At 38.6% G+C, this 25756-nt stretch overlaps 1 protein-coding gene across 1 annotated transcript in view; it reads right to left on the bottom strand.

Moving 5' to 3' along the window:
* PI15 (peptidase inhibitor 15) overlaps nt 1–25756 on the bottom strand; it is a 96537-nt gene that overhangs the window by 44481 nt on the left and 26300 nt on the right. The gene's annotated exons all lie outside the window — the stretch shown is intronic.

Genomic DNA, 25756 nt, shown 5'->3' with positions numbered 1-25756 from the left:
TATCCCACTCCTTAGTAACAATTTCAGTTAGTCTCTTAGGTATAGGAAAAACGTCAGTACTCGCCGGTACCGCAAAGTATTTATCCAACCTACACAATTTCTCTGGAATTGCAACAGTGTTACAATCATTAAGAGCCGCTAAAACCTCCCCTAGTAATACACGGAGGTTCTCCAATTTAAATTTAAAATTTGAAATATCTGAATCCAATCTGTTTGGATCAGAACCATCACCCACAGAATGAAGCTCTCCGTCCTCATGCTCTGCAAGCTGTGACGCAGTATCAGACATGGCCCTAGTATTATCAGCGCACTCTGTTCTCACCCCAGAGTGATCACGCTTGCCTCTTAGTTCTGGTAATTTAGCCAAAACTTCAGTCATAACAGTAGCCATATCTTGTAATGTTATCTGTAATGGCCGCCCAGATGTACTAGGCGCCATAATATCACGCACCTCCCGGGCGGGAGATGCAGGTACTGACACGTGAGGCGAGTTAGTCGGCATAACTCTCCCCTCGCTGTTTGGTGAAATTTGTTCAATTTGTACAGATTGGCTTTTATTTAAAGTAGCATCAATACAGTTAGTACATAAATTTCTATTGGGCTCCACCTTGGCATTGGAACAAATGACACAGATATCTTCCTCTGAATCAGACATGTTTAACACACTAGCAATAAACTTGCAACTTGGTTACAATCTTATTTAACAAAAACGTACTGTGCCTCAAAGAAGCACTAAACGATTAAATGACAGTTGAAATAATGAACTGAAAAACAGTTATAGCATCAATCCTTAAAAAACAACACAACTTTTAGCAAAGGTTTGTTCCCATTAGTAAAGTAACAATAATTAAATTTGAAACATAAAAATTACAGAGCAACGTTTTTAATCACAGTCAATATAAGAGTCTCACAGCTCTGCTGAGAGAATCTACCTCCCTCCAAAGAAGTTTGAAGACCCCTGAGTTCTGTTAGAGATGAACCGGATCATGCAGGAAATACAAGAGTAACTGACTGGAAATTTTTGATGCGTAGCAAAGAGCGCCAAAAACGGCCCCTCCCCCTCACACACAGCAGTGAGAGAGAAACGAAACTGTCACAATTAAAACAAGCAACTGCCAAGTGGAAAAATAATGCCCAAATATTTATTCACTCAGTACCTCAGAAAATGCAAACGATTCTACATTCCAGCAAAAACGTTTAACATAATAAATACCTATTAAAAGGTTAAATGTACTTTTAACAGAGTAATTCCGGTGAAATACCATCCCCAGAATACTAAAGTGTAGAGTATACATACATGTCATTATAACGGTATGGCAGGATTTTCTCATCAATTCCATTCAGAAAATAAAAACTGCTACATACCTCAATGCAGATTTATCTGCCCGCTGTCCCCTGATCTGAAGCTTTTACCTCCCTCAGATGGCCGAGAAACAGCAATATGATCTTAACTACTCCGGTTAAAATCATAGTAAAAACTCTGGTAGATTCTTCTTCAAACTCTGCCAGAGAGGCAATAACACGCTCCGGTGCTATTGTAAAATAACAAACTTTTGATTGAAGTTATAAAAACTAAGTATAATCACCATAGTCCTCTCACACGTCCTATCTAGTCTTTGGGTGCAAGAGAATGACTGGAGGTGACGTAGAGGGGAGGAGCTATATAGCAACTCTGCTGGGTGAATCCTCTTGCACTTCCTGTAGGGGAGCAGATAATATCCCAGAAGTAATGATGACCCGTGGACTGATCACACATAACAGAAGAAAAGGTATATGGTATATTGCAAGGTGTTTGAAAGCAAATGACTTTATTGTATATATAAATACATATACATTTCTAAATAAGTTATGTTAATATTTTTTAATATTTAATATTTCAATATCGCGCATTGAAGTAAGCAATACTTCATGTGCGCTAACCCGACATCCGACCTAAATCTCGAACCCCAATGCACGTTACACATATTTTATCTTCCTATGTTCTTCACATAGAAAATAATGTAATTTTTATTATTACATATATATTTTTATATATATATATATATATATATATATATATATATATATATATATATATAAAATAATGTTAATTTAAAATATATATCTATACCTGTAAATCTATAATAATAGATATAGAGGTATATGTACATACAGATATATAGAAATCTATATTTATAGAAAAAAATACATTGTTCTGTAAGGGAAGAACATTGGAATGTGAAATATTCATAACTGCTGTCAGGTTAGCGCACCAGCAATAAGTGTTAGGTTTTACGACTGTCATGGGAAAAATACGTCAACCTGGTCACGATATTTAGTTATGACGCGTCGGGTTTAGCTCATGCTCAAACTTTTTCAACTTGTAACACGCGCACAACCCAATGCGCACAAAAGATTACTTCTAACAAAGTTTACGCTCGAGCTAAAGTGCTAAATAGCGTGCCACTTTTAATCTGGCACAAAATGTATTGCATATCACAAAACAAATCAGAAGGCAAGCGAAAAGTATAATCACTTCTGATGCCATTATAACAAGAGTAAAAACATACATGTTAGTAGTAGATTATACATTAACAAACAAATCTGGTGTTTTCCCTACAACGTTTAGGATAAATGTAACTAAATTAAATTAAGGATACATTTGATGTTTATTAATTGTATATGAATATCTCTAGAGTTATTGGATTTTTGTTGGAAGGCTATTCCACATATCAAGTACTGAATTACTCAAATAAAATTTAAAAAAAAAGAGCACTTCCAAGGAAATTAACTCCTTACGTTATATTTGCTGACTGTTTTTTTTTTGTTTTTTGTTTTTTTAAAGGGACAGTCAAGTCCCAAATAAACTTTTATGATTTAAACAGGATATGTCATTTTAAACAACTGCCCAATTTACTTTTATCACCAATTTTGCTTTGTTCCCTTCGTATTCTTAGTTGAAAGCTAATTGTAGGAGGTTCATATGCTAATTTCTTAGATATTAAAGACTGCCTCTAATCTGAATGCATTTTGACCACTAGAGGGCATTAGTTCTTTTTTTTATATAGATAACATTGAGCTCATGCACGTGAAGTTACCCTGGAGCCAGCACTCATTGGCTAAAATGCAAGTCTATCAAAAGAACTGAAATAAGGGGGCAGTTTGCAGAGGCTTAGATACAAGGTAATCACAGAGGTAAAAAGTGTATTTCTATAACAGTGTTGGTTATGCAGAACTGGGGAATGGGTAATAAAGGGATTATCTTTCTTTTTAAACAACAAAAATTCTGGTGTTGACTGTCCCGTTAAATCTTTTATATATTGTGCAGAATTTTGATCTACATAACATGGGGAAAACAGACATAGGAACAATGAAACAGTGGTCTCTATTTATCAAGCTTTCTTCCAGTAGAATTCTCAATATGGCACAAGATCTGCTGTGGCACACGTCTCTTGCGTTATCTTTCAGCAGCCAAAAGTATAATAAAAATCCACGAATTATGATCTTGTCATGTTGAGCATGAAGACTGACGATCAGATGATAGCTTTGAAGAAACTAGTGAAGCCTTAATGCATAACACAGGGCAGAGATAAGATAAGGAAGCATTTGCATATAGAAAGAAAGATAATAAGCTATGCGCTTCCTGCAACCTCAGCCAATTTGAATGGGTAGTGTGTAGCAAATACAAATACTTTCATAAAGAAGCAATTTCTCATCCATTTTATGCACTGCAGCTTGTATAACAAGTCATTGGAAACACATTAAGGGGAAAGCAAATACGCCATTCATTCCAAATGCATTTTAACCAAAGCTTAAAGGGACCTGGACCCCACATTTTTTCTTTCATGATTTAGAGAGAGCATGCCATTTTAAACAACTTTCTATTGTACTTCTATTATCTAATTTGCTAAATTCTTTTGATATCCTTTGTTAAAAAAACGCATATCTAGATAGGTTCAGTAGCTGCTTATTGGTGGTTGAACATACAGTAGATGCCTCGTGTGATTGGCTTACCCATGTGTATTGCTATTTCTTCAACAATGGATATATAAATAATGAAGCAAATTAGATAATAGAAGTAAATTGGGATGTTGTTTAAAATTGTATTCTCTATCTGAATCATGAAAAAAATAATTTGGGTTTAATGTTAAACGAAGCATGTTTACTGCACGTGAAACATAAATAGCACACATCATACTTTCAATGGGGAGTAGTAATAGCAGCACACTCATTGCACTTACATTACAAACTGATAGATAAGTGTTTCGCTTGCATGCAATCTTAAACACCACTTTCACATTTAGCAGTTTTGAAAAACAGGAATTAATAGTTATCACTTGATATTGTGCATTCAAAAATGCAAAAGGTTTATAGCAAAGAACCAAAAAATTGAGTGCAATTTCTGTGCTCCATCAGCTTAGCACCCAAATGTAACCTGTGCTATCTGATAATTATTGTAGTGCACATTATACTACCTTACACACAGTTTATATTAGTCATATGTTATGTATAACTCCCAAAAAATAAACACATGGGTAAAGTTAACTCAGGAGCTGCAAGCTTTGCATTTACCAAGCAGTCACAGCCAGTCAGCTAGTCAGAATTGTAGTTGCATGAGAGCCAATCACAGGTTTTGTCCTGCTTTAGAGTGGTAAATCTTGTGTCAGGTACTTACTTAGGGGTATATTTAACATAGTGTGAGTGGACACGATATGAAGTAGCGTATCATGTCCACTGCACATCGATAAATGCTGACAGCATACGCTGTGGGCATTTATCATTGCACCAGAAGTTCTTGTGAACTGCTGGTGCAATGCCGCCCTCTGCAGATTCGCAACCAATCGGCCGCTAGCATAGGGTTTTAATCAACCTGAACGTATTCGATCGGGTTTATCTCTGTCCGCGGCCTCAGAGCAGGCGGACAAGTTATAGAGCAGCTGTCTTTAGGCTCGCCAGAAACAAGGGACATCAAGCTCCATATGAAGCTTGATAAATCAGCCCCTTAGACTGATCCCGTGATGGGCTCTCCAGAGGTGTAAATAATGGATACTTACCTTGTTCCTGTGTCTGCTGAATCTCAAGCTGTTACTTACCTTGTGCCTGTGCCTGCTGAATCTCAAGCTGTTACTTACCTTGTTCCTGTGTCTGCTAAATCTCAAGCTGTTACTTACCTTGTGCCTGTGTCTGCTGAGAACCAAGCTGTTACTTACCTTGTTCCTGTGTCTGCTGAATCTCAAGCTGTTACTTACCTTGTTTCTGTGTCTGCTGAGAACCAAGCTGTTACTTACCTTGTGCCTGTGCCTGCTGAATCTCAAGCTGTTACTTACCTTGTTCCTGTGCCTGCTTAATCTCAAGCTGTTACTTACCTTGTTCCTGTGCCTGCTGAATCTCAAGCTGTTACTTACCTTGTTCCTGTGTCTGTTGAGAACCAAGCTGTTACTTACCTTGTGCCTGTGCCTGCTGAGAACCAAGCTGTTACTTACCTTGTGCCTGTGCCTGCTGAATCTCAAGCTGTTACTTACCTTGTTCCTGTGTTTGCTGAATCTCAAGCTGTTACTTACCTTGTGCCTGTGTCTGCTGAGAACCAAGCTGTTACTTACCTTGTTACTGTGTCTGCTGAATCTCAAGCTGTTACTTACCTTGTGCCTGTGTCTGCTGAGAACCAAGCTTTTACTTACCTTGTTCCTGTGTCTGCTGAATCTCAAGCTGTTACTTACCTTGTGCCTGTGTCTGCTTAGAACCAAGCTGTTACTTACCTTGTTCCTGTGTCTGCTGAATCTCAAGCTGTTACTTACCTTGTTCCTGTGTCTGCTGAGAACCAAGCTGTTACTTACCTTGTTCCTGTGTCTGCTGAATCTCAAGCTGTTACTTACCTTGTTTCTGTGTCTGCTGAGAACCAAGCTGTTACTTACCTTGTGCCTGTGCCTGCTGAATCTCATGCTGTTACTTACCTTGATCCTGTGTCTGCTAAATCTCAAGCTGTTACTTACCTTGTGCCTGTGCCTGCTGAGAACCAAGCTGTTACTTACCTTGTGCCTGTGCCTGCTGAATCTCAAGCTGTTACTTACCTTGTGCCTGTGTCTGCTGAGAACCAAGCTGTTACTTACCTTGTTCCTGTGTTTGCTGAATCTCAAGCTGTTACTTACCTTGTGCCTGTGTCTGCTTAGAACCAAGCTGTTACTTACCTTGTTCCTGTGTCTGCTGAATCTCAAGCTGTTACTTACCTTGTGCCTGTGTCTGCTGAATCTCAAGCTGTTACTTACCTTGTGCCTGTGTCTGCTGAATCTCAAGCTGTTACTTACCTTGTTTCTGTGTCTGCTGAGAACCAAGCTGTTACTTACCTTGTGCCTGTGCCTGCTGAGAACCAAGCTGTTCCTTACCTTGTGCCTGTGCCTGCTGAGAACCAAGCTGTTACTTACCTTGTGCCTGTGCCTGCTGAATCTCATGCTGTTACTTACCTTGATCCTGTGTCTGCTAAATCTCAAGCTGTTACTTACCTTGTGCCTGTGCCTGCTGAGAACCAAGCTGTTACTTACCTTGTGCCTGTGCCTGCTGAATCTCAAGCTGTTACTTACCTTGTGCCTGTGTCTGCTGAGAACCAAGCTGTTACTTACCTTGTTCCTGTGTCTGCTGAATCTCAAGCTGTTACTTACCTTGTTTCTGTGTCTGCTGAGAACCAAGCTGTTACTTACCTTGTGCCTGTGCCTGCTGAATCTCAAGCTGTTACTTACCTTGTGCCTGTGCCTGCTGAGAACCAAGCTGTTACTTACCTTGTTCCTGTGTCTGCTGAATCTCAAGCTGTTACTTACCTTGTTTCTGTGTCTGCTGAGAACCAAGCTGTTACTTACCTTGTGCCTGTGCCTGCTGAATCTCAAGCTGTTACTTACCTTGTTTCTGTGTCTGCTGAGAACCAAGCTGTTACTTACCTTGTTATCTCAAGCTGTTACTTACCTTGATCCTGTGTCTGCTGAATCTCAAGCTGTTACTTACCTTGTGCCTGTGTCTACTGAGAACCAAGCTGTTACTTACCTTGTTATCTCAAGCAGTTAATTACCTTGTTCCTGTGTCTGCTGAATCTCAAGCTGTTACTTACCTTGTGCCTGTGCCTGCTGAATATCAAGCTGTTACTTACCTTGATCCTGTGTCTGCTGAATCTCAAGCTGTTACTTACCTTGTGCCTGTGCCTGCTGAGAACCAAGCTGTTACTTACCTTGATCCTGTGTCTGCTGAATCTCAAGCTGTTACTTACCTTGTGCCTGTGCCTGCTGAGAACCAACTGTCTCTGTGCTTGCTATACCAGTGGCAGTTTACCCGAATCCTGTTGTACCTTCCTAGTATCCTGTGGCAGTCTCACCAACAGTACCCACAGGGTATTCTGTACCTGCTGAGTCTCCTCTGCTTGTTGTACCCTGGGGCAGCTTACATGAATCCTGCTGTACCCGCTGCACCTACCTGGTATCCCGTGAAAGCCTCATCAACAGTACCCACATGGTATTCTGTGCATGAGTCTTATGTGCCTGAATCCTACTGTACCTGGTGTCCCTCCCTGGTATCCCATGACAGCATCACCAACAGTACCCGCTGGATGTATCTCCTGTGCTTGCTGTACTAGTGGCAGCTTAAGCCCGATCGAGTTGATTGACACCCCCTGCTAGCGGCCATTTGGCCGCGTATATGCAGGGGGTAGCATTGCACAAGCATTTCACTAGAAATGCTTGTGCAATGATAAATGTCGACAGCTTATGCTGTCGGCATTTATTGATGTGCGGCGGATATGATCTGCTACAGTGGATCATGTCCGCCCGCACATTGATAAATCTACCCTTTAGTTATTTTTTTGCTTGCTTTTTTAAAACCTTTAAAAAACGTTTGGTTTCATGTACGTCTATTCCTGCATATTGAGTTCCACTCACCCAAAGTTCACAGCTTGAAGCTTCCATGCTGGACTTTACCTATGTGTTTAACCCCATTTGTGTGTGTGTGGTGGGGGGGGGAGTTAGAAACATAGTGGTCTATTACAATCCTTCAGAAAACATTTATCAAATTATTAAACCACAATAATCCCCATATACTTTAATGCTAATTTTCTGTAGAAAATGGTTATATACATTTTCTTAAAGATTCTGATCGAAGCCATAGTTATATATGGTCAGTAATATAAAAATAGCATGCTCTGACAAATTCTAACATGTTATTGTCGCATAAGAATGATTCTTTAAATTTAAAGGGACAGTCTAGTCAAAATTAAACGTCCATGACGCAGGTAAGGCATGTAATTTTAAATAACTTTCCAATTTACTTTTATCATACAATTTGCTTTGTTGGTATTCTTTGTTGAAAGCTAAACCTAGGTAGGCGCATATGCTAATTTCTATGCCCTTATCTCATTGAATTTTGACCGTTTTTCACAGTTAAAGAGTGCTTGTTCATGTGTGCCATATAGATAACATTGTGCTCACTTCTTTGGAGTTATTTATGAGTAAGCACTGATTGGCTGAAATGCATGTCTATCAAAAGAACTGAAATAAGGGGGAGGCTGCAGAGGCTTCGATACAAGGTAATCACATAGGTAAAAACTGATTTAATATAACTGTGTTGGTTACATAAAACTGGGGAATGGTTAATAAAATGATTATCTATTTTTTAAAAAAATATAACATCTGGAGTTGAACAGGTTTTTGCTTGATCACAAATATCCATTTGGTTTTGTTGTAAATAATCATTATCTACATTTCATTTTAGTAGAATATCAAGCATTAGTTGAACTGCATAATGATTTAACAATACTAGTAATGGTGGAGGCCAAAAAATCAAAAAGGCTGAGTATAAATGCAGAAAACTATATAACTGAAATAATGTATTAAAAACTATTCCAAATAGTTACAGTTTCAAATAGACCACAGCAACCCAGGAGATATTTTCTTTGCCAAGGTAATCATAACCAGCCTATTTATAAATGTGTTCCTAAACAGCGCGGTTGAAAGATTTTAATCTAGCCAAAAGAAAACTTTATACATATTTGTAAAACATGTGTTGTTATTATTAATGATTACAAGAAACATAATGATATTTGCTTTGTGACATTTTTAGGTTAAGTTTCTGAAAGACCCTCTTGAGCACCTGCCTCATATACATCATTATCATGTGTCTGAAAACAGTGATGTATGGTACCTTAAGCAAACTAGGTTTATGCCTAGGGCAGCAGTATTTGGGGGGTACAGCAAATTTTAAGGGCAATTATACAACATGAAACCTTGACACTTGTATGCGGTCCAAATATTTATTATAATTATATTTTTTATTTAAAATTAATGATCTCTGGTTGACTAGTGGTGTTAAATGCCTTCCTGGCCTACATACATACAAAATATACAAGGCAAACAGGGACATAACTAAAGGGGTTTCAAACGCCTTAGCTGGGACTGGGCCCACATATCTAGAGAGCCCATTTGGCCAAGTCAAGAGGTGTGGCTACCAGGGGCCTCCTGGGGCTTGTACTCCACCTGTATCCTCCTGTCTGGCCCCTCTGTCTTACATTACTCATATTATACAAAAAGTGTATGGATTCACCATTACATAGTGACAGGGTTTTCAAGATGGCTGCCACGGTGTTTTGGTATAGGAAAACCTGCCACTCTATTAGTACATTTAGTGTGTGCAAGTGCATATATATAAAAATCAAGCAATAGAAGTGACAGCAAAAAAAACTTTTATTAAAGTCTCATAGACAAAAATAACGGCAATGTTTCGGGACACTATCCCTTATTCATGCCATACCATACTAACAAACATTACTGACTTATATACTAACCACTAGGTGGCACGAACAGTCATTTTAACTATTAACCCCTTCATTACTTATATAGCAATATACACAATTCAAAATTCACACAATTTTACAAAATATTAAGTACATAAGTATCTTGATACAGTAAGCAGAATAAATATCCTGATTTAAAGAAGAATCATCTCATCAGCTCATATAAAAAACAAAACTTAATTACTTAGAACTAGGGCTACATAAACACTGATAAATCTCAGTCTTTATTTAAACCTTTAGGCTCAAGAGACCCCAATTCATAAATCCAAAAGGATTCTCTCTGTTTAAGGCAAAGTTCCCTATCACCCCCTCTACGTGGCATTTCAATATGATCAATAATTTGAAATTTAAGTTGGCTAATTGAATGACCAACTTTCCGAAAATGATTGGCTAGTGGGGTTTTTAAATTACCAGTGCGTAATAACTTTTGTGTTCTATAATCCTATCCTTACAGATCTAGTGGACTCCCCTATATAAACACTTCCACAGGGACATATAATCATGTAGATTATAAATGTTGTTAAACAGGTGAAAAAACTTTTTATAGAATATTTTTTCCCAGTGTGGGGGTGATAAAATACAGGACCTTTGGTCATATTACCACAACACGAGCATCCTAAACATGGATAAAACCCCTGATTTTTTTGTAGTGATATATCGGGTACCAGTTTTAATTCTGGAGCCTACATCAGCTCTTACCAATTTCTTTTGGATATTCATACCTTTTTTTGTAGGCTAACATTGGATGGACTTGAAATTCTGCTATATTAGGATTACAAGTTGCCAACACATCCCAATGCTTATTTATAATCATTTGAATCTCTAAGCTCTGTGAATTATGTTCAGACACAAAAAGCAATCTTTGCTTTTTATCATCCATTCTCTCTGATTTATTTCAGTTTTTCCAGATAACAAATTGGACCTTGGTATAGCTCTCACTAAATTTATCTCATCTGCAATTAACTTTTCTGGGTATCCTCTCTCTCTAAATCTGTTCCCCATCTCCTCTAGCCTTTTGTCTATAATACTCTCATCTGAGGCAATCTTACGAACACATAAAAGTTGGCTATGGGGAAGAGACTTAATGAGGGAGGGAGGATGAGCACTCTCAAATTTCAAAAGGCTATTGTGGTCAGTGCTTTTTCTAAAAAGATACGTTTTAAATAAATTGCCTTCTTTAATAACTCTTACATCAAGGAAGTCTATGGACTCCTCGCTCAAAACCAATTTGAATTTAATATGATTAGTGGACATATTTAGTTCATTCACAAAGTCCACCAGGGTTCCAATGTCGCCCAACCATATTCCAAATATGTAATCTATATATCGCCACCAGGTGGCACCATATAGAATAAACATACTATTGGAATAAACATATTTCTCTTCATATAAATTCATGAATATATTCACATAATTGGGGGCGACGTTGGAACCTATGGTGGTTCCCTGGAGTCGGAGAAAATAGTCATCTTTGAACAGAAAATAGTTGTTATACAGTATAATAAATAACAAATGTATAAAGAAGTCAATTTGCACCTGATTATATTTAGTGTCAGATGTTAATATAGAATATACTGCATCAATACCACTGGTATGTGTGATATTAGTGTATAGACTCTCTATATCTAAACTGAGCATAATTAATTTAGTAGTGGGGATATTCAAGGTATTGAGTTCAAAAAGAAAATATCCTGTGTCTTTAATGAAATAGTGAGAAATCTCTACATAAGGGCGGAGGATTTTATCAAGAAATATAGAGATATTGGTGAACACTGAGTTAGTGCTAGCCAAAATAGGGCGACTAGGGGGGTTGGTTAGATTTTTATGTACTTTAGGGATTGAATAAAAAACAGGGGTACATGGATGGTCAATTTTCAAAAAAAGTTTCACATCATTCCCTATAATTCCATTTTTCTCAGCAAATGATACAACATTATCTATTTCCTTTTGAATCTTTAAAATTGGATTATATGCAAATTTCTGATACACAGTACTATCACCAAGCTGTTGTCTAATTTCATTCACGTAGTAGTCTTTATCTAAGACTACCACTGCCCCTCCCTTGTCAGCCCTTTTAAGGATAATCTCTGAATTATCTCTTAATTCCTGTAATGCATTAAATTGCTCACCTGTCATATTTGCTCTGATAGGTTTAAGCTTATTGCCATCATTACCATATTTAGTCACTTTATTTTGTAATTTTTCTATATCTCTCTGAACTAAAGTGACAAATGTCTCCACACTGTGATTAATAGCCCCACGAATAAACCTGCTTTTCTTTCTTAGACCTAATTGGTTTAAATGGATCATTGGACTCTCACATATAGTAGGTACATCTTTATCCCAAAACATAGTTTTAAGTCTCAACGTCCGGAAAAATTTAAATAGATCTTTTTGTAACTGAAAAAAGTTACAATTCTTTTTAGGGCAAAATGAAAAACCTTTGTTTAATAAATCAAGTTCATCTTGGTCTAAAGTATGCTTGTTTACGCAGTGTTTATGCTTACGCCTCTTTCTTGATCCGACTCCCCCGGTGATGTATCTGGGATTCTGTTCTACTGCCACTCAGTGCAGTGTTCCGGCCTTGTCGTCTTGGCGTGCCGTAAGTGCCTCTGCGCTTGGATCCCTCTGGGTCATAGGGCCACCTATAGATTCTCCCTGATGCATAATCCTGCTCGTCCCGTGCAAACTTAGTCTATTTACGCTCTTCGATCTTTTTGGACTCTGCAATTTTCGCATTCACCTCCTGCAATAGTTTTTCAACCTCCTCCAGAGGTAAGGATTTTTTCAAATCTTTCTCCATATCTGCTAACTTAATGCTCTTTTCTTCTAATTCTTTGTTTAAACATTCCACTGTGAGAACAATGATATCCATAGAGCATTTATTGAGTACTAGTCCTAAAGCCCGTTCACACGAGCCATTTTTTGCATTACAGTGGTCCCACCCCTGGCGTTCTCTCCCTCCCACTCTCTTTTGCTTTCTCTCTCCCCCTCTCTTTTGCGCTCTCTCCCCCTCTCTCTCTCCATCTCCCCCTCTCTCTCGCTCCCCTCTCTCTCTCCCCCCTCTCTCTCTTTCTCTCTCTCCCCCCTTTCTCTCTCTCTCCCCTCTCTCTCTCTCTCTCTCCCCTCTCTCTCTCCCCCCTCTCTCTCTCCCCTCTCTCTATCTCACCCCTCTCTCTCTCCCCTCTATCTCTCTCTCTCTCTCTCTCCCCCCTCTATCTCTCTCTCTCTCTCTCTCTCTCTCTCTCGCCTCCTCTCTCTCTCGCCTCTCTCTTTCTCTCTCCCCTCTCTCTGTCTCTCTCTCTCCCCTCTATCTCTCTCCCCTCTATCTCTCTCTCCCCCCCTCTCTCTCTCCCCCCTCTCTCTCTCCCCCCTCTCTCTCTTTCTCTCTCTCCCCCCTTTCTCTCTCTCTCCCCTCTCTCTCGCTCCCCTCTCTCTCTCTCCCCCCTCTCTCTCTTTCTCTCTCTCCCCCCTTTCTCTCTCTCTCCCCTCTCTCTCTCTCCCCTCTCTCTCTCCCCCCTCTCTCTCTCCCCTCTCTCTATCTCACCCCTCTCTCTCTCTCCCCTCTATCTCTCTCTCTCTCTCCCCCCTCTATCTCTCTCTCTCTCTCCCCCCTCTCTCTCTCGCCTCTCTCTTTCTCTCTCCCCTCTCTCTGTCTCTCTCTCTCCCCTCTATCTCTCTCCCCTCTATCTCTCTCTCTCCCCCCTCTCTCTCTCTCTCTCTCTCTCTCTCTCCCCTCTCTCTCTCTCCCCTCTCTCTCACCTCTCTCTCCCCCTTTCTCCCTCCCCTCTCTCCCCCCTCTCTCCCTCCCCTCTCTCCCCCCCTCTCTCCCTCCCCTCTCTCCCCCCCTCTCTCCCTCCCCTCTCTCCCTCCCCTCTCTCCCTCCCTCTCTCCCCCCCTCTCTCCCCTCTCTCTCTCCCCCCCCTCTCTCTCTCCCCCCTCTCTCTCTCTCCCCCTCTCTCTCTCTCTCCCCCTCTCTCTCCCCTCTCTCTCTCTCCCCCTCTCTCTCTCTCCCCTCTCTCTCTTTCTCCCCCCCCCCCTCTCTCTCTCTCTCTCTCTCTCTCCTCTCTCTCTCCCCCCTCTGTCTCTCCTCTCTCTCTCTCTTGCCCCTCTATCTCTCCCCCCTCTCTCTCTCTCCCCTCTCCCCCCCCCTCTCTCTCCCCTCTCTCTGTGTCTCTCCTCTCTCTCTCCCCTCTCTCTCTCCCCTCCCCCCCTCTCTCTCTCTCCCTCTCTCATTCTCTCTCTCCTCTCTTTCTCTCTCCCTCTCCCCCCTCTCTCCCTGTCTCTCTCTCTCCCTCTCTCTTTCCCCTCTCTCTCCCCACATCTCCCCCCCTCTCTCCACATCTCCCCCCTCTCCCCACATCTCCCCCCTCTCTCCACATCTCCCCACATTGCTCCCCTCTCTCCACATCTCCCCCCTCACTCCACATCTCCCCCCTCTCTCCACATCTCCCCCCTCTCTCCACATCTCCCCCCTCACTCCACATCTCCCCCCTCACTCCACATCTCCCCCTCTGCCCACATCTCTCCCCTCTCTCCACATCTCCCCCCTCTCTCCACATCTCCCCCCTCTCTCCACATCTCCCCCCTCACCCCACATCTCCCCCCTCTCCCCACATCTCTCCACATCTCCCCCCTCTCTCCACATCTCCCCCCTCTCTTCACATCTCCCCCCTCTCTCCACATCTCCCCCTCTCTCCACATCTCTCCCCTCTCTCCACATCTCCCCCCTCACTCCACATCTCCCACATCTCTCCACATCTCCCCACATCTCTCCACATCTCCCCCCTCACTGCACATCTCCCCCCCTCTCCCCACATCTCCCCACATCCCTCCACCCTCTCTTGAGCTGTTTGAGCTCTCTCCACGGCCCTTCACGGGCCTTCACGCTAGGCTCCGCCCCTTTCACGGGCTTTCACGTTAGGCCCCGCCCCCTTCACGATCGGCCACGCCCACTTCTGCTCGGCGCAGTCGGCAGAACAGGTAGGGACTTAGGCCAGTGTGTTTGTCCGCGTGCTGTCTCTACTGCGCATGACAGCTTCGGACAAACACACTTGGCCTTTTATAGTATAGGATATGTTCAAAACGGTTGCGGTAATCAGGGTTGTCCCTCATAAGGGTAGGTCTTGCATTCATACGTAAACCCCTGGGTATACGCTTGACCCGGTGATACTCCACCAGGGTTTTAGCATGAAGATCATATGATAAGTTATTTTTAGATAATCGCTCAAACTCAATGGTAGTATAATCAGATGGAACTGTTTTCAAAAAGTCTCTTGAGCCTTTTGTGAGCGTGGTGATTCTTGCAGCCTCCAAATCAGAATATGAAAACATTCTGCAGGCATCTTGTCTTTCCTCCATTTTTCACTCTCAGGTGCACAGGGATAGGTAGTATATATATATATAAAAAAAAAAAAAAATCCAAAAAATCCCAGCACTCAAAAGAGGGGATGCATGTCACTTCAGGGCCACTACCTAGGGCCCCCAGTATAATACATCAAAATCAAGCAATAGAAGTGACAGCAAAAAACTTTTATTAAAGTCTCATAGACAAAAAGAACGGCAATGTTTCGGGATGCTATCCCTTATTCATGCCATGCCATACTAACAAACACTACTGACTTATATACTAACTTACCACTAGGTGGCGCTAACAGTCATTTTAACTATTAACCCCTTCATTACTTATATAGTAATATACACAATTCAAAATTCACTCAATTTTACAAAATATTAAGTACATAAGTATCTTGATACAGTAGGCAGAATAAATATCCTGATTTAAAGAAGAATCATCTCATCAGCTCATATAAAAAAACAAAACGTAATGACCAACTTTCAGAAAAGGATTGGCTAGTGGTGGGACATTTTCTGAAAGTTGGTCATTCAATTAGCCAACTTAAATTTCAAATGATTGATCATATTGAAATGCCACGTAGAGGGGGTGATATGGAACTTCTCCTTAAACAGGGATAATACTTTTGGATTTATGAATTGGGTCTCTTGAGCCTAAAGGTTTAAATAAAGACTGGGATTTTTCAGTGTTTATGTAGCCCTAGTTCTAAGTAATTATATGAGCTGATGAGATGATTCTTCTTTAAATCAGGATATGTATTCTGATTACTGTATCAATATACTTATGTACTTAATATTTTGAAAAATTGTGTGAATTTTGAATTGTGTATATTGCTATATAAGTAATGAAGGGGTTAATAGTTAAAATGACTGTTAGCGCCACCTAGTGGTAAGTTAGTATATAAGTCAGTAATGTTTGTTAGAATGGCATGGCATGAATAAGGGATAGCATCCCATGAACGCTGACGTTCTTTTTGTCTATGAGACTTTAATGAAAGTTTTTTTGCTGTCACTTCTATTGCTTGATTTTGATATATTATACTGGGGGCCCTAGGTAGTGGCCCTGAAGTGATGTGCATCTCCTCATTTGAGTGCTGGGATTTTTTGGATTTTTTAGTTTTTGTGATATATATGCTAACTATCCCTGTGCACCTGAGATTGAAAAATGGAGGAAAGACAAGATGCCTGCAGAATGTTTTCATATTCTGATTTGGAGGCTGCAAGAATCACCAAGCTCACAAAAGACTCAAAGAGTTTTTGAAAACAGTTCCATCTGATTTTACTACCAAAGAGTTTGAGCGATTATCTAAAAAGAACTTATCATATGATCTTCATGCTACAACCCTGGCTGAGTATCACCGGGTCAAGAGTATACCCAGGGGTTTACGTATGAATGCAAGACCTACCCTTATGAGGGATAATCCTGATTACTGCAACTGTTTTGAACATATACTCAATAAAAGCTCTATGGATATCATTGTTCTCATAGTGGAATGTTTGAACAAAGAATTAGAAGAACAGAGCATTAAGTTAGCAGATATGGAGAAAGATTTGAAAAAACTTATGTACTTAATATTTTGTAAAATTGAGTGAATTTGAATTGTGTATATTGCTATATAAGTAATGAAGGGGTTAATAGTTAAAATGACTGTTAGCGCCACCTAGTGGTAAGTTAGTATATGAGTCAGTAATGTTTGTTAGTATGGCATGGCATGAATAAAGGATAGCATCCGAAACTTTGTCGTTCTTTTTGTCTATGAGACTTTAATAAAAGTTTTTTTGCTGTCACTTCTATTGCTTGATTTTGATATATTATACTGGGGGCCCTAGGTAGTGGCCCTGAAGTAATGTCCATCTCCTCTTTTGAGTGCTGGGATTTTTTGGATTTTTTGTTTCAAGTGCATATATACTCTGGTGTGAACTATCCAAGGAAGAAAGATGACTCACAGTCACATAGAAGTTGCTCATCTTGCAGCTGCTGGCATAGCCTGTATTTATAGCAAACAGCCAGAAAGGGAGCTATTGAAATGGGTGGCCCTGAAGTCAAGCAGGGTTTAATTACGCCCCTGAAAGCAAATATAAGCTAAACTTAAAGGGACATTATACACTCATTTTTTCTTTGCATAAATGTTTTGTAGATGATCTATTTATATAGCCTATCAGTATAGTTTTGCTTATTTTTAAATAACATTGCTCTGATTTTCAGACTCCTAACCAAGCCCCAAAGTTTTATTAGAATACCGTCAGCTCAGGGTCAGGGTCTTTTCATATGCAAAAGAAGGGGGAGGGGGGAGTGTCTTATTTCCCACTTGCAGTGGGCTTTCCAACTACTTTTTCAACAGAGCTAAACTGTGAGCTTCTAAGTAAGTTTTTAAACAGTTTTATACTGGATTTTTATATCATTATCTGTGTATGTTATTCTTTATAGTAGAGTATTACATGCAGTTATATGAAAATGAGTGTATACTGTCCCTTTAAGGGTAAAAAAGAACAGGGGCAGAATATTTCCCAATTCTGAGATAGCAACACTATAAGAAGCTGAAACCCCCCCACCCAACAATTTTAAACATAAGCATATTCTGTACTGGAACCTTCACTAGTCCCCTAAATGGTAAACTATAGTGATGTGTTTACTGTCTCTTTAAGTTTTGCTCAAGAATGAAGAGTAGACCAAGTCTCTTGGTGTTGTTTATGACCTACAGCGAGGTGTTGTTTACAAATCTTAGGAGGGGGTCATTTATTGCTAGAATACTTAGAGCTTGTCATAAATGTTAACATGCTAAAGCCCCTTGGAAACATTAGGAATGCATGTAAATGACTTTGTAAATGTAAATAACTGACCACAACTGTCACTTTCTCATACATGCAATTCCAATTTCATAAACTTAAAATGCCTGGCATTAATGGAAGTTTTGAGTGTTGACAATGTGTCAAAGACATGTAAACAGTTTCAATTACTTTATAAATGGTTTTGTAATATTTGGAGTATATACAAACTGCTTGAGGTGTACTTAAATAAATACTTTCACTTGTCTATACTATGTATATATTTAGTTTCTACTCCATTTGATATATTTGTTAGTATTAATAAGTAATATTAATATTCACATTTCAATATGGAAATCCAAATATTTTTCTTGGCTCTTTCACATATAAAAATAACCTATTTGCAGCCTTGATAGTTTAAAGGGACAGTCTACTCCAAAATTTGTATTCTTTATAAAGATAGAAAATCCCTTTATTACCCATTCCCTAGTTTTGCATAACCGACACGGTTATATGCATATACTTTTTACCTCTGTGATTGTCTTGTCTCTAAGCCTCTGCAGACTGCCCCTTATCTCAGTTCTTTTGACAGACTAGTCATTCAGTGCCCTCTCATAAGTAACTCTGCGGATGTAAGCACAATTTCATTTATATGGCACACATGAAATAATGTATTGAGACAAGAGGCAGCCTTCAAGGGCTTAGAAATTAGCATATGAGCCTACCTAGGTTTAGCTTTCAACTAAGAATACCAAGAGAACAAAGAATATTTGATTATAAAAGTGAATTGGAAAGTTGTTTACAATTGCATGCCCTATCTGAATCATGAAAGTTTAATTTTTACTAGACTGTGCCTTTAATGAAGTTGAAGCTTTGCATAATCCTAAGGTAAACACTTTATGGCAAATAAGACTGGTTGGCTGTGGCATGGCATCCCGTTTCTCTTAAATGTTCAATGAGTTTGATCACAACCTAATGGACAGTGGTTTTTTTGGCTCTATTTCAAGCTGAAAAGTCTACTTTTCAATTCCACGTAATCACTAAAGGGCACTCAAACATTTTTTCGGATCCTCACTAAAAGTCCTATTTATTTTATGGGGCTGAAATATTATTGGCGATCACAATCCATTTTCAAGTCTCTTTTCAACACCTTTTTGAGGCCAGTTTTGACTTTTCTAATTCAACACCTCTAGGCACTTGATAAGTCCATGAACGGGCATTATGGACAGCCTTAAAACAATTTTACTATTTGTAAACAGTCTATTATCTTACCCAAGTTCAAAACAATCTGAAATGGCCATAGGAGGCACTGCAGAGGTCTATTTAGATACATGGTATTGATTCATTAAAGCTCCATTCATTACTATTATATAGGCTGTATACAGTGAACAGGGCATACATTTAAATATGTTGAGGCACATATACATATTTATATGTTTCTTGAGTATGTGATGTCCTGTACAAGGGGAACTGCAGGAACCCAACATCTACAAATATTGTGTGTTTTTTTCATGTTAATATTTAATTGTAAGTCACACTCCCTCTGTCGTGATTATCACTAAGGGGCATATTTATCAAGTTCTGTATGGAACTTGATGCTAGTGTTTCCGGCAAGCCTTCAGGCTTGCTGGAAACAGAAATTATGAAGCAGCGGTCCATCTGCTCTGAAGCGGCAGACAGAAATCAATCCGATCAAATACAATCGAATTGATTGACACCCCCTGCTAGCGGACGATTGGTGGTGAATCTGCAGGGGGCGGCATTGCACCATGGCCCTATGAGTGCTTATGTCTTCAAAATTGTTTTAATAAGGGATCGAGCAATTAGGATGTTCATAGGAACCTATTGTAGTCTGTTTCCATTTATACCACTACTAAACCATCCAAATTCATCTTTTATGTTGTCATGATGGGCAGACTTTGCACCATTTCTCTATTGTTATATGGTTGCTTTTCAATTTTAAGAAGTATGGGTTTTGACAATATTTATTTCTATTGTCTGTAGTGATTTGAAAACAACATGGTGACTATGGGCTTCTATTAAAAAGACCTATAATATCTTTTTATACTGGATTTTAGCATTACTTATACTGTAAAGTGGGAACCTGGTGCCATACAACATTGTATCAGCCAAGGACAGGGGTCATCAACCTTGGCTCTCCTGAGGTTTTGAAACTACATTCCCCATAATGCCCAGCCAGCTTCAAGTGTATGAGCATCATGGGAAATGTAGTTCCAAAACCTTTGGTGAGCCAAGGTCAATCACCCCTGGCCTAGGAGATCCTTAAATGAGATCCAGCCTTTGTGACCAGGTTTTGATAGGGAACTCCTCTCCATGCATGCTCTCCAAACATGTCAAGAAAGTGCATTTCAAAGTGCAAACACCACTTTGAAAACCTGATTTTTCATGTTTTAAGTACTTGTTATCAAGATAGAAACTGGGAAGCCACCTAAAAATTAACATATACCACAGACTTTTACACCTCTTAAGGTTATAGTAAAGTTGTTTGAATTAACACATTTGTTCAGTGTGTCAGGGAAGCACTCATCTACATGTGTGAGATTAGCCTATTATCATCCAAATGCATCCTCATCACTGATGAACCATCTGAATGACATTTGTTTGTAGGCATGATGAGCATAATGGACATGATCAGTCAATTGCTATATTTTCACTTTTAATATTTTACAATATTTTTATTAATTTTCAGGTTAATGTTCAAAGGAAATTGAATCTTCATGAGCGTGTTTGTAAAAAGAAACATGCCTAGTGAAGGGCTATCAAAAGAGATCGCATCTTTGTGAATGCAAAGTCAAAACAGGTTCAAATTAGTGTGTTTTACAGTGCTGGTGTCTATATTATTGAACTGTAAAATGCACTGTCATGAACGTATTTTGTTTATTTAAAATAAACTCTAATGTGAGAAAAATATCTTTGTTATTGTATTCAGCAGTATCACTATGGTGTAAAGCATATCACGTGACAAAACAGACACTGGAATACTGGAGTAATTAGGGAATGGTTTACTGAATTTAGTGAATTTAGGGCCAGATTAAGGGGCCAATCTATCAATGTCTGGCGGACATGATCCTCTACAGCATACGCTGTCAGCATTTAACATTGAACATAGCAGTTCACCAGAACTGCTTGTGCAATGCCGCCACCTGCAGATTCGGGGCCAATCGGCCGCTAGCAGGGTATGTCAATCAACTCGATCATACATGATTGGGCGGATTGATGTCCGCAGTATCAGGGGCAATGGATGAGTTAAGGAGCAGCGGTCTTAAGACTTAGGGCTCTCACGGAAACAGGAGTATTTGGTCCAATTTTGGCCATGATAAATCAGCCCCTAAGAGTGGAGATAAGAGTGCGATATTTGTACTACACTCAGTAATACCATAGCACGCAAATGTGCGCTGGTATTACAAAGTTGGCGCAATGAATGCGACCTCTAATGGGAGCCTCGTTCTCATGTTGTAAGGCACGACTGAGAACCTAGCACAGTGAAGGGGGTAAGTCGCATAGCAATGGGCAGCAAAATGTAAATATATATGTATATGAATATAAGCATACTGGATATATTTACGTGTTAATATGTGTATATACACTTATTAACACATAAATATACTGTATATTTATATAAGCATATACATATATATTTACAGGGAACACACAGTCCTCATAGACCACTATGTAAACGCACACATTAACCCCATAAAACTGCTTCATGCAGTTTTATTTATTTTTTATTCTTTAAAACAATATGCTAACATTTTGTTAATACAAAAGAGGAATCAAAAAGTTTATTTTGGGGGCAATTGGGGGATATTTTAAAAATGAACTATCGGTCTCAACTCTGGTTAATTTTTGAAGTGCTAATTGTCCCCCAAGCTCGTGGTAGCAATAACCAGCCACTTGTAATGCCTGTTTACAGGCGCACGATAAATCAGCGCTCCACTTGCAATCTGTATTTAAATTTTATATGCTTGTAAATTTGGATTGGGTAAATGTGTTTCCTTGAAATATATTGGTTTTGTGAGCACCCTCAGGGACAACAAATCTGAGCCAATTTTGGGTATTATTCAATGCTGAAAAAATATTACTTTGTTAAGAGGAATAATTAGTCTAAACAGCAGCTGCATTTGGAACTGAATTTGGTATTCATGTTTTAGTTTATGCCTTTTTTGATTTAACACCGGGATTAAAATCTTTTTATTTGGGGGTGGTGCAGCTGTGCAGATTTTATAACACTGATATTTTTCAATGCTAAATTAAAACGATCAATTGAAATATACAAACATTTTGTTCTTAGAATGGGACTTCTGATGCAGTGGGGAGTGCATAGTGGGTTAAAGCCATTCTGAATTGTTTATATTGCACTACCAATTGTGTAGTTGTCACATGCTGTTAGATAACCTACTGATACTGATACTCATACCTTCTGCTACTCGCCACCTTCCTCTCCAGTCTCTACTTACTCGCCACCTTCCTTCTTCTTTTATTTGTTAGTTTTTCAACTTTCTATCTCTGCTATTCGAAACATCTATCCTTTACTCTTTGTGCTAATAAACACTTCATCCTTTATTATTAGCAGGAGCATCCTCCTCTTGCTTTTCAGCACCTTCTCTACTCTTAACTTTACTGCTTAGCACCTCCTACATTTGTTCCCTGTGCTGCATGGCAACCCATATTTTTACAAAGCACTTCCACCTTTTGCTTATCCCCATCTCCTCTTCTCCCTCTGCTACTCATCAGCTTCTCATTTCTACTTCTATAGCACCATGTGCAAGGAAGGGAGGGTTAACCTTTGTAGAAAAAATAATTTGATGTGCCTTACACATCCTAAGAGTCAGGTAGTAACATTTCCTGATATTTTACTAAGGCTCTTAGCTTTTTGGATTATTCAACATCATCTATATACAAACGCCAGTTCATGTGTTCTAAAAAGTGTTTGCCTGCGTTCTCAGTTTTCAGTATCAGTTAAATCCTAAATTACAAATACAAATACAAATTTCCCCACTGCCATATAAAAATGTAACTATGGGTGTCCAAAGGCAACCATTCAGCCCTTCATTGGTATTAATTTGCTTTCATTACCCAGAATGTATAGGTTATATACGTATAAATACATTTTGTGTGTGTGCGTAAGTATGTATGTGTATCTAAAACAATATTAATTGTGAGGGGGTGAAAGACTTGCTGAGTTCCCACACTTTTTTTTGTAGGACTTGACCCCTGTAGCAGAGAGGTGTAGTAGATGTTGGTAAGCAATTTTAAATGAGTGAAGAGGTAGTGTTAAGAGCCAAAATGTATATGAGTAGAGGACGTACCACTGAATGAGACTCTAAAAGACTATTTCAGAAGGTAGCACTCAATTAAAAAAAAGATACTAAGGGGCCAATTCTAAAAACTTAGGCCTAGTTACCATTGAGGTGGTAAATTGTGGAAAACTGATGATAAAACATGTATCTCTATTAAAGTCTTTAGAGATTTTTTATGTTAATACCAGTTTCCAAACTTTAGCACCTCAATGGAAACTAGGCCTAAGGCCTAATTTTCATTGGGGTGGTGAATTGTGGAAACTGGTGATTAAAACATTTGTCTACATTAAAGTCTATGGAGAATATTTATGTTACCACCAGTTTCCAAGCTTTACTATATCAATGGAAACTAGGCCTACACTACAGAATATATATATAACAAATAAATGAAAAAATAAATAAATATAAAAATACAGTCTGCCAGTAAAAGATGTTGTGAAATAGTTAGAAAGTTGTTGAGGGATCAGGGAGGTGGGAAGGTTTGGAGGGTAATCTAAAAACTACATAAAAAAATAACCTTACAAGCAAACAGATTAACCCCTTCACCGCAGGGAATTTCAGAAGTATAGTGCACAGCTGCAATCAAGTCTTCTAATTGCCAAAAAATTAATTGCAAAGCCATGCATATCTGGTTTTTTTTTGGTCTTAGATGTTTCACAGGATGTTTTTGTGGCATGTGATAATATATATATATATATATATATATATATATATATATATATATATATATATATATATATATATATATATATATATATATATATATATAATTATTATTTTTTTGGGGGGGGGGGTCATTTTTTTTACAATAATTTCTGTATTCTGTGAATAACCAGCTAGTTGAAACTATCATCCCACTGAACGTCTTCTTTATGCCAACATATAAATAGGTAAATAAAAAAACAAAGGGTCTATTTCAGTTTAAACAGAGTGATAGCAAAAAATGCTAAAATAAATCTCTGGTACTTTGAACAAGTTTTTCTCTCAAATTCCCTTTTAGCAAAGGGGTTAATGCCTCATGCTTTTGTGCATAAGAAGAAAACAAATAAAAACTTTAAACGTAATTCATCTAAAATATCAATACAATAAGTATATAATATTGTTACTTTTCCTTATTTCACCGATTTGGCCAGTGAGCAGGTGAACATATATGATTGCATTTATTAGTTCAATATTACAAAATACTTACTCATCAATGTCTGCTAATAGGGTAAGGTTTGGTGTTTTGACCTCAATATTTATGTGTCTGACCTTTGGAACACAGAACACATCAAAGTTGTCTATGTAAATATGGATTTGAAAAGAGATGTGTGTTAATGGTTTCCCATCAATAAACAGCAACCACCATCTGCACCGTATATGACCTGTTGGTGGTCTGCTGTTTCTGTAACCTGTTAGCCAGCTGTTGTCATAAGACTTAACAGTGCTATTAAAAACATTGTAAAGATGTCAGAAGAATCTTCCAAAACACTGCAAAAGTAAGCATTTGACCCATTAAAGTTGTACATATTTTAGGAGTACTTTTATATGTCTGCAAACAATTGTTTCTATACTGTATTCCAGGGAACAGTAACAAGTAGAATTTAGAAAACTTACAAGTCAACAATAACAATGGAAGCCTTGCTTGCCCAATGTCTTAGTAAAACTATTCACTTCTTCAGCTTCTACTACTGCTGCAATAAATTATTGGAGGGTGTTGGAATAGATAAATGTAAACCATTTTTGCAAATCTTAAACTTCCTTGTTAATATTATATGGTTTTCTTATCATATAGGAGTCGATGACAATTCTTTAGAAAAACGTATCTAATTATTTCAACTGAAAAAACTAAATTAAAGGAATATTAAACACTAAGGGCTAGATTACAAGTGGAATGCAAAATTCGCGAAAGCATTATTTGTCTTCCGTTTCCATGGGCTCCAATGGGTGCCTCGTTCTCATGCCGTGAGACACAGCTTAAGAACCAAGCGCAGCGATGTGCAGCAAATTTAAATATATATGTATATGCTTATATATTTATGTGTTAATTTGTGTATAAACACATATTAACACATAAATATAGATATCTATATAAGTATATACACACACACAAAACAAAACTTTTGTTTTGTTTGTTTTTTTCAACACCCCACAACCTCTACTTTTAACCCCTAATAACTTCTTCTTGCAGTTATTTTTTTTTTAAAAAAATGTTCCTTTTTTGTTTATTAAAAATTACACTACACTGTATTTTGGGGGCAATTGGGACACATTTAGAAAATTTTCTGAGCGCTAATTGCTATCACATGCTTGATTTTTCATTTTATATTACTATCTCAAAGTGTTTATTGCCCCATTAAGGTCTATAAGACTTTTAGTAGATAATTAATTTAATATGTTTTTTCTAAAGGATTGTGATCAATGCCAATAATATTTTAAAATACATTAACATTTGTTGATGTCTATATTGATAATGACAGACATAAACCAGTTCAGTTTTCTATAAATTCCTTAGATACCAGTGGCAGCTACAAGT

Source organism: Bombina bombina, chromosome 5 (genome assembly GCF_027579735.1).
Source record: "Bombina bombina isolate aBomBom1 chromosome 5, aBomBom1.pri, whole genome shotgun sequence".
Classification (NCBI taxonomy): domain Eukaryota; kingdom Metazoa; phylum Chordata; class Amphibia; order Anura; family Bombinatoridae; genus Bombina; species Bombina bombina.
The sequence above is the reverse complement of the archived record's forward strand: the minus strand, read 5'-3'. Positions and strand labels throughout refer to the sequence as shown.